Here is a 14,264-nt window from a genome sequence, read left to right as displayed (position 1 = left end):
CTGATGGGAGCGGAGCTGGTCCAGCCACAGGGCTGGGAAGGGAAAGAAAAGGGAAGAAAAAAACACAGAAAAGAAAGGAAGGGAAAGGGAGAGAAATCATTTGGCTCACCCCAGCACCTCCTTCAGCCCCTCTCCAGCTCCAGCAGCTCCCTGACCCAGGAGCGAGGCCAGCCAGTGCTGAGCCCTCACGTGCAGCTGTGCTGGCAGGATGGAGGACGCAGGATGAGCCCCAGGGGTATGTGACGGGAGGCACGCCAAGCCCCAAACCTGCCCCAGGGGAAACCTGCTGCCCGGGCACCGTGCTGTCCCACAGCGGGGACAGGGATGGGGAGGTGGCAGTGCATCACCATGGCAACCAGTGGAGGACGGAGGACGGCTCCACCACGCGCATCCTGTATCTCAAGGATGAGCCTTGGCAAATCAATAATCCCAGCAGGGCCGGTGATGAGCTGAGACAGTGTTGGGCTGGGGGTCCCATCCTGCAGGGTTGGGGACAGCGTTGTCTCTGCCCTCTGAGCACCAATTTGCTGATCCGTTTGGGAGCAGTTTTCCCCGTACTGAAGAGCTGAGCCAGAGGTGCTGTTTCTGTGCCACAGTGGCCCAGCCCCGATGGGGGCACCAGTGTTTCTCTGCAGCTGTATTTCTTCCCTGACTCTACTGGGAAGTTTCTCTCCTGATGAAGCTCTCGGTGGAGCCTTGGTTAGCGCACAGTAATTGAGAGACTGCATCGTACCGACCTGATGGGGAGCTGGCATCCCCCACGCTGACGGAGCTGGCTGATTAGGAAAATGCTCTCGCATGTCTAACACTGCAGAAGTTTGGGCCAAGAAGCTTCTCGGAGGAAATCAGCAGCCTCGAGATGTTCTTGCAAAACACAGCATTTCTGCCCCGGTGGGCAGCTCCGCCGGGACGTGCTCCCATCCTCACACAGTGGTGTGACACTGCCTGTGGTGCCTGGCAGTGACTCAGTGTCGCTGTGCACGTCTGCTCTCCCCTCTCATCGGCGTGGCCCTGTGTGGAACCAGAGCGTGGTGGGAGCGTGGGGCTGCCCGGCTTTGCCCCGGCCTTTTCTGAAGCCACAGATCTGTTTGCACCTCCCGGAAAAGAAGGCTTCGATGAGGCCCATTCTGGGAGAAAGCCCTGGGGCTGGGTACAGGCAGTGCTGGCTGTTGGGCTTCCCACCCTCCTGGCACTTGCCCAGGGTGAGGTCCTGGTGGCCAGCCCTGCCCAGCCCCAGGGAGCCACTCTGCCCCAACACGTCCCTGGGACATGCTGCACATCCCAGGGCGTCCCAGCTGCCTGATGTGGACACAGTGCTGGGCCTGAGGCTTCCCCAAAGTATGGCCAGTGGTGAGCCCATGTGTGATGAGTCTGTGTGTGCTCAGCATAGGGCAGTGCCCCCCATCCCTGCTGGTGTCTGCCAATGGGTGTCCTTCAGTCATGGCTGAACCATGGGACCATTTAAAATATGGATGAACGTGACGCCATTCCCCAGCAGCAGCTGAAGCGTGTGGCCACCCTGCTGAGCTCGCTGTTCCTTGCTCAGGGCCAGACCTTCACCCGCGGCTGCCGGCCACCCCTGCCCTCCCCTTCCCCAGCTCTGCCCCAGCCACCACTTACAGCCTTGCCCCGACACCCACGTTTATTTGGGGTTGATTTGTGCTGTGGCAGAAAAAACATTAAGGTGCTCTTGCTAGTACAGAAGGAAAGAGATCTGCTGTGTGCCCATGGCCACTTTAGAAAGCCAGGATGAGGGCAGTAAATAAGGTTTCACTCTATTAGGACGATTGGAAAGTCTTGAACGAGAGCAGCGGGCTGGCAGAGCCACAGAGAAGGTGTCCTCCACGGGGCAGCTGCCGAGCAGCAGCCTGCCAGCATGGCACTTTGCTCTCCGTTTATCTTTCTGCTGAGCCAGAGATGGTTTCAAGCTCCCTGTGCTGCCCAGGGTGTCTGAAGCAGCCACAGATGCCCCTGGAGTCCTCCTGTGGGACAGGGTGGGGTGGAGGTCTCCTCCAGCAGCAGAAGTCTGGCATTTGGCTGGGTTATGGGCAGCAAATCTGCTTCCCAGGGATCACGAAGCAAACATGGGAAGGGTCTGTCCTGCCCTGGGACGTGGCGCCAGAGCAGCAGCTGTACCCCAGCTGGTATCCAGAGGGTGGTGGAGGTCTCCACTCCCTCCCTGACCTCAGCACCTCTGCGTGCCAGCTTCATCTCCAGTGCAACAGCAGCTCAGCTTCCCTCTCCTTGCTGGGTGTTGGGACACTTAATTCATTAGCGGTAATGAAGCATGCCTGGCTCTGCTGCAGGGGCGCAGTGGTACGGCTCAGCTGAAGGTGTCTCCAGCCCCAGGGAGCTCCTTGACAGAAGGGATGTGTTATCAGCACTGGGTGGCTATAGCCCTCGATTTTCCCTGCTGCTGAGTCACAGCCAGGCTCAGACACAAAACAGGCTGTAAAGTCACTGTTTAGGGTTTATGGGGTCCCCGGTCTGTTACAGCATGTCTGAGCAGCTCCAGTGCCCCTGCCACAGGCCAGGCAGGTAGCCAGGGCTGATCTCAGCAGGGTGCTGCCTCAGCCCCAGAGACACAGGCTCTCCTAGAGCATTAGGAAAGGAGCACTGCGCACCAAAGCCCTTGCAGTTCTTAATTCATCACCCTGAAGGGCAATGCCAGGTGCCTAAAATTAGACTCCCACCTCCTAATTTAGGTACTTCAATAAACAGACTGATTGGCCTCTTCCTTTCTCCTCCCTGGCCTATACAGCATCCAGAGGCTTTCAGGGAGGTGCTCTGTTCTTGGGCATGTTGGAGCAATCCAGCAGCACTAGGTTTAAGAAGCTCAACTCCTCCTATATCCCTGACTTACCCCGGGTTGAAGTCAGGGCCTGGAAAAAGAGGAGCTGCAGCTGCTCCCCCATCTCTGGAGGGGAGAGCCCTCCTGGTGCTGCAGGGGTCTGCTGGCACCAGCAACTATTAATTAGCATTATCAACAAGCAACCTGGTACCTGCCCTCAGCATCCCCAGGGTGGGTTGGGGGACGCACCTCAGCCTGGTTATGCCCCAGGGGGTTTCTGATACCCCAGAGTAGTGCCCCTGTCGCACATCCCTGCTGCGTGTGGTCTCCCCTGCCACCAGGAGGGACCAAAGTGGTTTGAGCCCTCTCAGTCCCATGACAGGTAACTGATGCAGTAGGAGCAGGCTGGACGCAGCCAGCAGCATGGACACCTAGCTGGGGCTACAGCCCTGCAGAAAGGGAGCCACGGGGGCAAAGCGATGCCATCCTGGTCCATGCCCAGGGGTGCTCACTGCAACGGGACCCGCTGCTCCCTCCCCGTGCCTGGAGAGACGGGCAGCTCCCCGCGTGAGCCTGCGGCTGGAGCCATCTGCCTACGCACGTTTCATAGTACACGTGTCCCATTAAGAAAAAGATCAGAGCTCCTGGGAGCTAAAAATAACACCAGGCAGCGGAGTTTGGCCAGGAGACGGTAAGGGAATGCGGGGGTGTGGAGCAGAAGGTGTAATTTCACTGCCGGCTCCTCCAGTAACAGGGCACGGGGAGAAGGGTAATGAATCGAGCCTGCCACCGGGGAGGTAAAGCGCTGCTGAATGAACAGCGTGCTTGCCGTGGTAATTCAGCCCCACGCTGCGTCGCCCCTTGTCTGACCCATGGAGGGTGCTGGGGGGGAGCACAGCCGGGTCCCAGGGGTGCCCTGGGGCCGTGCCGGGGTGCAGCAGGGAAGGGGCAGAGCTGCCTGGCCGCGGGAGGCTGTGTGCTGCCAGGATGCCTCCCAGCAGCCAGTGGTGTTGAGATGCTGGGGCAGCCGTGTCTCAGCGAGATGGGGTGTGAGCTGTAGGGCCCTGTAATCTAGTAGTGACAGGGCTGCTTTCGAGTATGGCAACCTCTGGTGCTAAATGAAAGAGTGAGTGCAAACACAGACTCTAATTACCACAGCTCCTCCAGAGCCAGCTCTGCCTGCTCTCCCCAAGCTGTCAGATGCTCTCTAGCAAATGCCTCCATCTCCTCTCCGGGGCCAAATCAAAGCTATTTATTCTCTCCTCAAGATCCAGCCGCTTCTGTTTTCTCACTAGTTGAAGAGCAGGGAGAAAGAGCAGGAGGAGCAAGGAGGGGAGAAGCCCCTCTAGCTCCTTGTAGCAGGATCAGGAGTGCTGTGAGGTCCAAGCCTCGTGTGATATGGAGGGGAGAGAGGCTGCTAACCCTCCCTGCCAAGGGAGCACTTGGCCCACAGCGAGCCTTGCTGGGGGAATGACCTTCATTCCCTGTCAGTGGCATAGGGAGAGGGATGGGCAAAGGAATTTGCCCATCAGGTCTTGCCCTCCAGGTCTTGCATCCCAGCATGGGTGAGAGCACCTGGCAGGTCCCTGATAACCCCAGCAGGTTCCTACCACAGCCTGGAAGGAAAACAACAACAAGCCATGGTAACAGGTCCAATTAGCAAAGGCATTTAGCTTCCCAGCACTGCTGCCCATTGCTGCTGGCTTTTGGAAGGGGCTGGGCGAGATGACTGGCAGCCCCAGCAGCTTTGTGCAGGTGGACCAGTCTAGTCAGGTGAGGAGCTGGAGAGCTGCCTCCTCCCCGGCCAGCTCTGCTTTTTCTCGGCTCTTTAATTGCTGCTGCAGGTGGGAGCGGAGGGCTCATGTCCATCTCCTCTCCTGCACCCAGCCTGATCCTGCCAGGCCCTCCCAGTGGGGCAGCACCCATGGCAGCACCATGGAGGTGCTGTTCCCTGGGTGCTGGGCGCTTGCTGGGGCTGGGCCTGGAGCCCTGCCCCAGGGCTTTGGGCTGTGAGTGCTCCTGGCTTTGGTAGTCCCTGGCTTTGGTAGTTCCTGCTCTCTCAGCCTGGCTTCCCTGGGTGGCTGTGCTGCCTGTGCATGCTTGGCCCCCTGGCCTGCCCTCAGCTTTGGGGTGAAACCACGTTAAATCTGAGATCCCAAAGATGATATCTGACAGATTTCTTGAAAATCAGCAACTGAGTGGAAGACAGAAATCCCTTTTCCTGCCTTCCATGGTGGGGAAAAAAATCTGCTGTGTAAGATAATGACTCCTTAATAACACCAGACAGGAGACTTTGAGTGTCCCCTTCTAAATAAGCTTCACTTCAGGCTGACATCTTCAAGGGAGGCTGATTGCAGGTCCGAGAGACAAACCTGCAGGGGAATGGCCTTCCTCAGTACCTGTCAAAGCCCTGTCTTTCTACTCTGTTCATTTGGTCCAGACATAAGTCACTGCAGCACCCCTGCCCGTCCTGCCACCCCTGCCAGAGCATCCCTGTCCTGGGAGGACAGGGCTGTCCCAGACTGTCCGGAGCAGAAAGGCTCCCTAGCACACCTATAGCAATAGCACCGAGCTGACAACTGCTGTGTAGACCCAGCCAAAGAATTCCACCTTGCTGTGATGTCCAGAAGTGAGCGCCCATTGCCTTGCACCCAAAGCTGTGCCACAGTCCCATGCAAAGGCAGCCTTGTGGCACCTGTGTGGCAGTGCCTGGGCTGTTCTAGGTGCTCCAGCTCCTGGGGCAGGAGTCAGCCCCCGGCTGGACTGCAGCCTTGCCAAACAGGAAAACATCTCTTTACAGACAAAATCACCCATCTTCTGCCAAAAACATGGGGCTTTGCCTCCAGTGAGCTCCGTGGACATGTAAACTTGCACTCATCTAGCTATATTGCAGTGTGAACAACACTCTTTTTTTCCAGTTTGAGAGGTTGTTTTGATATAATTGGAATGCATTTCTAATTGTGTGTTTAATTGAGGCCTTCGGGGACTGAAGAGGAAGAGGCTGGGCTGAGGAATGTGTTGTGGAAGATGGGCTTTGGGCAGGCAGAGAGACAAATCCGGGAGAGGCAGGAAAACAATGACCCGGAGGCTGGTGGTCCCTATGCCATGGCTGCTGTTGGACTTTCCTCCCCAGCGCGGGGCACCTCACTCCTGTGAGCGGCACAGATGCTGCTACCGCACATCCCCGTGACTCTTCAGGAGTCACTGTGTCACCCTGGGGACTCCTGGTCGCCAGCTGGTGCAGGATGCCTGTGCCTGCCTTGCTGGTGCCTTCAGCCTGGCTGTGTGCGTGCCCCAGGTTCCCTGGCTGTGAAAGCTGAGGACTGTGTGGATGGAAAGCTTCACACCCTCACTGCCTGCCAGTGACCCTGGGCAGAGGGAAGGAGAAGGGAGAAGCCTCCTCAGAGCTGCAGCTTTGAAATTGCCAGTTCTGGGTTGCCTGGGGCTTGCTGCTCTCCTCTGCATCCCATGCAAAGGAGCATCTCCATAGTCCCCTGAAATAATTGCAGGTGCTAGTGTGCCCTGCCTGCTGGTGACAAACCCTTTGGAAAAGGCAATGGTCTCCCCCCGCTCCTAGCTCTGCTCCCTTGTGCTGCTGCTCTTCTCTCAGCTGCTAAGCCTGTTGCTTATATAAACTGCTCTCTCTCAAGCACTGATAGAGCTGTTTGCTTCCCACCCCACTGGGCTCTGCAAGCTCACTTTATTTTTTCTTGGCTTAAGGGGATGTTTACTCCACAGCAGCCTTCCCTCAACACCCAGCAGGAGGGGCGCTGAACCATCACCCCAACTTTCCCATTGAGGTGGGAGCAGACGTGAAATCCCTCCCTGCCACAGCTCCCAGTGCTGCTGGTGTTGAATGCTGGTCCCCGAATCACCTCGAGAGGGCTTGTGCCCGGCTGAGCTCATTTCTGCCCAGAAGCTTGGTTTGGAGTCTGAGGGCTCTTCAGCCTTTTCCAGGTAGGGCTGAGCCTGGGACGTGCACCAAGTCCTGCCATGTCGTGACAGTGCAGCTAGAACCAGGCGACAAGGATCTGGCTTGACAACTGCCAGGCTTGTTTCACGACAACTGCCAAACAGCCATCAGGTAGTCGTGATTTCTCCTACTCGCTCTGGCTTGGAGAGAGGGACAGAGTAGGAGGGGGCTGCTCTGCTTTTCTTGTAGGAGAGAGAAAATCCAGGTATGCACAGATCCCTTCTTCATCTGTCCCCCTTACACGAGTGTGACACTTGCTGTGCTCCCCACCTTCCATCCTCATCTGATCCCCGCTGTGTGCTGCTCCCGGGGCAGGGAGGGTTGTACCAGGGCAAGTGTTCTTGCAAGAGCAATCACACCACCAGCGTCACTGGTGTGATCAGTGGCTGCGCACACTGCCTCCACAATACCTCTGCCACATGCTGGTGTCCTCCTGCTCTACCCAAGCCTCCACCGCTGGGGTAGCTGTGCCAGCCAGTATGCAGAACAAGAGTCCCCTTGAAGTCTGCTTCTTGCTTTCCATGAGCTCTCCAGTGTACATTTGTTGTCTTGGTCTCACCTCCATTCTGCTGTTCTTTCTGACCATCAAAAGCTCCAGCAGTACCATCTGAGGTTCCTCCAGTATTATGCCGGGCAGTGAAACCCCTTGTCTTGTCATCACAGGCAGCAAGAGTCCCTTGGGGGGAGGGCAATAAAGCAGCTAATTAACGAGAGGCTAATCCAGCACCAAGCAGAAGCATGGAAGAGCGGCGTTGCAGGGTGAACCCAGCAGTCTTTGTCTCATCCTGCAGCACAGAGCTGGGGCTGTGCAGCGTGGGGTGCTGTACCGGCACTGCCGGTGAGCCCACAGCATGCGTGGGAAGCACGGGGTAAGAAATGGATAACGGGGTGGTGCCCGTGTGTGAGATGAGGAAGTGCCAGAGGAGGGTCTCTGAATTAACTGTACCTGGCAATGAGCCTCAGAATGTTTCAAGAGGGCAGAGAGTACCCCTGGAGCAATTATTGAGGCACCCAAGGGAGAGAAAAAACTTTGTGTGTCACTCCCGGGCAGTGCAGGGCAGGGAGCGAGTTGCACGTGCTGTAGTTTCCTGCTGCTTGCCAACTCTCAGCAGCACCAATGGCAGAACAGCCTGCTGGAAAACAAGCTGTGCAAAAACAAGGAAACTTGGCCAAAGAAGCAGCTGAAAGAGTAAAATTCTCACAGATGAAACTGCTGCTCTGAGGCACTCAGCTCCTGCTTTTAAGCAGGCTCTATAGCAGCATCCAAACTGGAAGAAGAAGTGACAGGTGTATATAACCGGTGGGTGCAAACAAACCAATCCTACTACTCTGCGATGAACAGCTTGTATTTTTTGAAGGATGTCTTCACTACAGTCAGCCAGAGACAGGGGCATGGTTTTTAATTCTGATATTAAAATGTAGAAAACCATTTGAGCTTTGTCATATCTTCTTCTCAATCTTCATTCTGGAAATATTTTTTAAAGTATATAGCCATGTGTTGTGGTTTGAGCCCAGAGGGCAACTGAGCACCATTCACTCGCCCCTTTCCCCCCAGTGCTGGGAAGGAGAAAAATGAATCAAAAGGCTCAGGAATGGAGATGAGGACAGAGAGGGGTGCCTCACCCATTAACGGTCACAGGCAAAACACAAGGCTCGTTAGGGGAAGAAAAAAAAGGTTGTCACTTTAATTCAAAAACACTGACGATAACAACACTTAACAGAGTGGGACAGTGGGAAGCCTTGTTACCGTATCTTAAACCTACCTCCCCTGACTCCTCCCTTCCTCCCAGGCTCGGTTTTGTTCCCGATTTTCTCTACCTCCTCTCCCAGCAGCACAGGGGATGGGGGGTGCAGTCAGTTCACGCTTCCTCCAAGGTGGGGGAAGCACTCCTCTGCATCCTTCCCCTGCTCCCCGGGGCGTCCCTCTCACGGCAGACGGTCCTCCACCAACTCTCTCCGCGGTGCATCCTCCCCACGGGATGCAGCTTCTCCAGATGCTCTGGCGTGGGTCACCCCCACGTGTGGCACCTCCCAGTGTGGAGCTACAACAGCGGGGGTTCTTCTTCCCACAGAGTCCTGGGGGTCCTCCCCAGGCTGCAGGTGAATCTCTGCTCCTCTGTGACCTCCATGGGTGCAGGGGGTGGCCCTGCCGTCTGACCATGGGATACAGGGGGGCTCTGCTCCGGCACATCTCCCCCCTTCCTCCTCCTTCCTCCCACTGACCTCGGTGTTTGCAGAGGTGTCCTCCTCACAACTCCTCCTTAAAGTCCCCCCTCGGCCCCAGCCTCCCCTTCTTAAATATGTTATCACAGCGGTGCAGCCACCGTCGCTAATTGTCTTGGCCTTGGCCAGAGGCGGGTCCGACTTGGGGCCAGGGGAGCTTTGAGAAGCTTCTCAGAGGGGCCATCCCTGTAGCCCCCTCCCCTGCTACCAAAACCCTGCCACACAAACCAAACACCATGTAAATAAAAATACACGTAAAGGAGACAATTAGATGTCAACAGACGGCCTTCAGAAAGTGCATGTTGTGTTCAAACAAGGAAAACAGGACATAAGGTTGGGTGAGGTAAATGTAAACCTCCAGGATGAGACAAGTTTTAAGGTGGGACATGCTGAAGGCATAAAAACATGTAATGAAGACTGTGCCAACATCATTAGAAGGAAGGCAGTTGGTGATGCGCTGGCTTGTTCCGTTTCTGTGGCGGCAAAAAGCTCTGAGATAAGGGCATCACATAAAAGAAAAATTGATTTCTTTACATCGGTATCTGCCACGGAGGATGTTGGAAAATTCACATACTGTGCCCTTTCCTGTGGCAGAAAAATCTGAAGAACTTTCTCAATCGGAAATGTCAAAAGAGGTTTCGGAAAATATTGATGAAATGGAGAGCAAGGGATTGCCAGGATCAGTCAGGATTTCCCTGAGGGCTCTGGAGGAAGAGCAGCATGGAGGTACTGAGCCACCAAGGGGGCCGGGTACCCTGCGGTGAGGTGAGCGCGGGCCCCGTGCAGAGGAGAGGCTGCGAGGGCGATTGCAAGTTCTGTAAAAGCTTAGAGCCGGGAAACTATAGAGAAGTCCAACTTCTGTACAGAGCAAGTGAGTTGCTTGAAGCTCTGATAGAGAACAGAGCAGGGAGATTTGGAAAATGGTATAATGGAAGTCGGTCCCATTTTCAAAGGAGGAATTAATGCCTTGCAAATCTATTAACATTCTTTCTTGAGGATGTTAGCCAGCTAATAGTGTACTTCCCCAACTCCATGGTAACCTCCCTCCCAGCCCTCTTTTCCCAATGTTTTCATGAGAAATGCACACAAACATCCTTTTATGCACTGATAACGTAGTTTCCTCAAGAGCTTTTGTTTTTTGGATGGTTTTTTGTCGTTTTTTGGTTTTTCTCAGATCGGGGGGGAGGTTGCCATGGAGTTACCTATGGATGGGCGAACAGACAATCCCACGCGTTTGGAAAAGGGGGTGAAAGCACGGTGTCAATGTTGGCACGTCAGACACAATGTCTGAAGGTAGTACTACTACTAATAATAAAAACATAAAAAGCTGATGGAGCACTGCAGAAGGGTTTCATGATGCTGGGGGAGCAGATGCCAAGATGGCAAGCGGCGTTCAAGGAGAAGTGCCCCCGGCAGAGGGTCTTGCCGGTGGAGCCGGGCAGGCCCCGCGCTGGCCCCCGGGGGCTCGGGGCGGGCCGGCAGCGGGGGGACCGGCTCCCGGGCGGTTTGCGGGGGCCGCCGGCGCCCTGCCCGGGCTGGCTGCGGCGGTGCGGGGCCGGCGGCACCGGGGGGAGGCCGCGGCCGGAGCTGGCGGCGGGCAGGAGCGCGGGGGGGGGGGCTCCTCCGGTGGCGGCTGATGGAGCCCCAGCCCTCCGGTGCCCACCGCAGGTGACCGTCCAGGCGCGTCCGGGAGGGAAAGGGGTGGGGTGGGGACGGGGCGGGGGGGGGACACGCCGAACGCCCGCCGGCTGCCCGGCCGGGGAGGGCGCACCCCGCAGCCCCCCTTCGGGGGGTCCGCCCGCCTCCGCCCGCCCCCCGCCCCGCCCCGCGCCGCCGCCGCCCGCCCCCGCCCCGCAGAGCCGCGCACAGCGCCCGCCGCCGCCGGCCGGCCGGGGAGGGGGACGGGGAGCACCGGGCCGGGCCGGCATGGCGGGGGCGGGCGCTGCAGGGCGGCGGCGGCGGCGGCAGGCCCCGGCTGAGCGCTGAGCGCGGCGGCGGGCCATGGGGGCGGCGGCGGCGGGGGGCTGCCGGTGCCCTGCCCTGCCCGCCCGCCGCGCCGCGCCGCCCGCCGCGCCGCCCGCCTGAGCCTCCGGGGGGCTGCGGAGGGAGCGGCGGAACCCAGGTGAGCCCTTGGCCCCGGGGGGGGGGGGGGGGGGGTGCGGCGGCGGGGAGAGCCGTCGGTCTGGCGCTCCGTCCGGGGTGCTGCCGCTTCCCGGGAGCCAGGCGGCTTCCCCCGGGGGTGCGCGGGCTGGAGCGAGGGGATCGCGGGGCGGGGGGGGCGGCCGGCCTGCCGTGTCCTCCCCGGCGCCTGCGGACGCCCGGGCGGCACCGTGTTTCGCACGGCGGGGCGGGAGGGATGCCCGGCTCCCCCGGCTCTGGGTGCCCCGAAGCCGCCGGTGGCGCGGAGGTGCTGGAGCGGGGCTCTGCCTCGTCCTGCTGCTTGAGCCAGGGCCGCAGGGCCAGCTGGAGCCGTGCTGGCCTTCTGCAGGGGCCAGGGGGCGAGGGGTTATCCCCTCCCCGGCCATCCCGTCGCCCTGTCGCAGCCCCGGTGGCCCCGGACGGTGGATCTGCGGGAGGTGCTCACCACGGTGCGTGGGGAGGAGGAGGAGGAACAACCCGGGCCGAGGGGCTCGCGTGCTCTGAATCGGATCAGTGCTGCTGAGCACCGCTCTCACCGCACCGCTCTCCCCATCCCACAGCCCCTGGGCAGGGCAAGGCTGGACGGAGAAGGGGGGGCGCAGGGCAGGGAGCGCTGCCACCGCCCCCCAGGTCACCTTGGCATGCTCCCGGGCGGCGACGTTCTCGGTGTTAGTCCGGTATCGTGGCAGTTGCTGTCACGGATCGTGACTGATTGAGCTGGAAGAACAGAGATGAATGCACTTGGCTCCTGGCTTGGGGCTCGTTTGGGGGTTTTTTTCCCTCATTTCCCTGTTCTAGAGCAGTTTGGATGGGATGAGTTTTCCTCCTTGTCAGCAGGAGGACCGGTAGAGAGACGTGCCTTGCTTTTGAGTAACAGCGATGTGAAAATGTTCGCGTCTTCCTCTTCTCTCATGACAACCAGTGCGCCGCCTTCCACTTTCCCGTGCCTCAGTTTCCCCACGCCTACAAGGGAGGGGTGGAGGAGAGGAAGGCTGGTTCGCACCAGGACGGGCCAGGATGCTGCTGTCCTGCGCGGGAGCCTCACCTGGCACGAGACTGCCTCGAGGGCAAGAGCAGCTCTGGGCCAGGCCCAAGGGAGGCTGAGCCTGTGCCGGGGCTCTGGGTGCTGAGGGCAGGCGCTGAGGGCAGGGGAGGGCTGGCGCTGCCTCCCTGCTGGGCAGAGCCCTGGGCAGGGTGCTTCCCCCTCATACTCATCCATGCCCCTGCGTGAGCTGCTTGCATCCATGTTGTCCTGCAGCGAGGACATGCCGCACCTGAGCAGCAAACAGAAAAAACATGTTTTCTTTTTGTTATAATCTTCTTTTTCTTTTTTTTTTTTTTTAAAGAAGGGAGTGCTCTGACCTCCCCTCTGCTCATCTCCTGCCCCCATGGTGCCCACCCTCTCCCTGTGCCTTTGAGTAGCAGCGTGGGGCTGAGCCTGCAGCCTCCTGCTCTGGCTGCTCGCTGAGGACCTGCTGCCGTGCTCACCCCCCCGCGATGCTGAACTTTCCCTTGCGTTTACTGACGTGCTCTCTGCCTCCTGCCCAAGTGGCCATCGCCAAGCAGCCGCCCGAGCAGTGGGGATGTGCCAGCGATCCTGTCTGTAAACACCTGCTGGCTGGAGCTGGGGTGCAACGGTGCAGGGCTGTGGTGGGGTGGGGAGCGGGCTCCGGGGGTGCCGTGGGGTGGGGAGCAGGCTCCGGGGGTACATGCACCGAGGAGTGCCCAGTGCTTGGTGAGGGCATCAGCTGGGAGCAGTGGAGCTCCTCGGGTTGTGCGATGCTGCTGCAGGAGCCCATGGGGGAGAGCAGCCCCCCACCCCGGGGGCACCCTGGCGTGGCTGCTGTCCTGCTTTGGCAGTTCAATGTGCTGCAGCACCGCTTCAAAGCCCCAGCTTGTGCATCGTTGCAGGCAGTTTCTGCGGGACCCGTGCATGAAGGGGGCACAGGGTGCTGCTGGCTGGGTGCTCCAGCATGGGTAGCACCTAACTGCTGGCACCCCGCGGTCAGAGGGTGTCTGCCTCTTCCCAGGGCTTCGGCACCGCTGGCACCAAGGGCTGTCCCTGCAGCAGTCCTGCTGTGAAGTCCCTGATCCTGTCCCAGGGGCCAATGCTGCTGGCTGCCAGCAGCTGACTCGGCTTCCTGGGAGGATTTCCCAGTGCGGGGGAATTGGGATCACTTGTTAGGGAAGGGCATGTGCAGCAGATGCAAAACCACATCCTCTTTGTACAGCGATGCGTAGGGGAGCACACTGGGGATGCAACTGAAACGGACTCGGGCTTGGTCCCTCTCTGTAAGCCAAGGAGCAGAGTGCTGGAGATAAGGCTGGCGAAGGGAGGAGGTGCCACCTGACGAGTTAGGGTGAACAGGGACCCGCTGGCCTCAAGCTTGCTGAGGCAGGAGGGCAGCCTCACGCTTGCAGTGAACAACGGCGTGCTTGCAGCGAGCTCTGGAGCTTATTTCTGTCTTGAAGTGAGCTAGTTCGAGCTTTGAACTGAAGCCTAAAAGCATAAAGCCCGGTCTAGCACAGGAGAAGTCATCAAGCGGGAGCAGTCGGGAGATAAGGCGTTGTTTGCACCAGCCGCCTTCATGTTTTGCTTCACCGCCTGAGCTCGTGGGAGCTGACCTGCGCGCTGGGGGCGAGCAGGAAGCAGGGTCTGCAGAACCCGGGTTTTGCCTCCAATTGCAGCCCCATGATACAAGGAAGATGCTTTTATGGTTTGCTTGGCAGCTGCTCCCTGGCACTGAAGGACAAAGCCTCAAGTCCTCAGCACTGGTCCTTCCCCTCCCTCTCTCCTGATTCGTACCCATGAGTGAGGTGTCATTCGCCAGGGCAGCTCCAGCCCATGGGCACCACATTTCTGTAGTGAAGAAAGTGTTTATATAATGATCGAGTTGGCTGCTGCCTTGAGGAGCCTCCAGCCTGGATCTGAACAAAGCTCAGATCATCTGGGGGTCTTCCACCAAATAAGCCCCCCACCATTGCCAGGGCCTGGGGCAGCAGGACTGCTCCCATTTCTCCTGCTGTGGGGCAGAAAGCAGCCCGAATCTCCAGGGGCTGAGATGCTTTTCGATGCCACCTTCCCCTCCCAGGGCTCAGCTCTGGCATCGCTGGGTGATGCCTCAGAGCCTGCGACAG

At 58.8% G+C, this 14,264-nt stretch overlaps 1 protein-coding gene across 1 annotated transcript in view; it reads left to right on the top strand.

Annotated features, from left to right (window-relative positions):
* The first annotated feature begins 11,003 nt into the window (after positions 1 to 11,003).
* The window catches only part of FRMPD3 (FERM and PDZ domain containing 3), a 72,008-nt gene continuing 68,747 nt past the window's right edge, over positions 11,004 to 14,264 (top strand). Inside the window, exon 1 of the mRNA XM_074835107.1 lies at positions 11,004 to 11,109. The gene's annotated coding sequence lies outside the window, so the exon portion shown is untranslated. The remainder of the gene's footprint in view (positions 11,110 to 14,264) is intronic.

Source organism: Strix aluco, chromosome 10, assembly GCF_031877795.1.
Source record: "Strix aluco isolate bStrAlu1 chromosome 10, bStrAlu1.hap1, whole genome shotgun sequence".
In the NCBI taxonomy this organism is placed as follows: domain Eukaryota; kingdom Metazoa; phylum Chordata; class Aves; order Strigiformes; family Strigidae; genus Strix; species Strix aluco.
The sequence above is the reverse complement of the archived record's forward strand: the minus strand, read 5'-3'. Positions and strand labels throughout refer to the sequence as shown.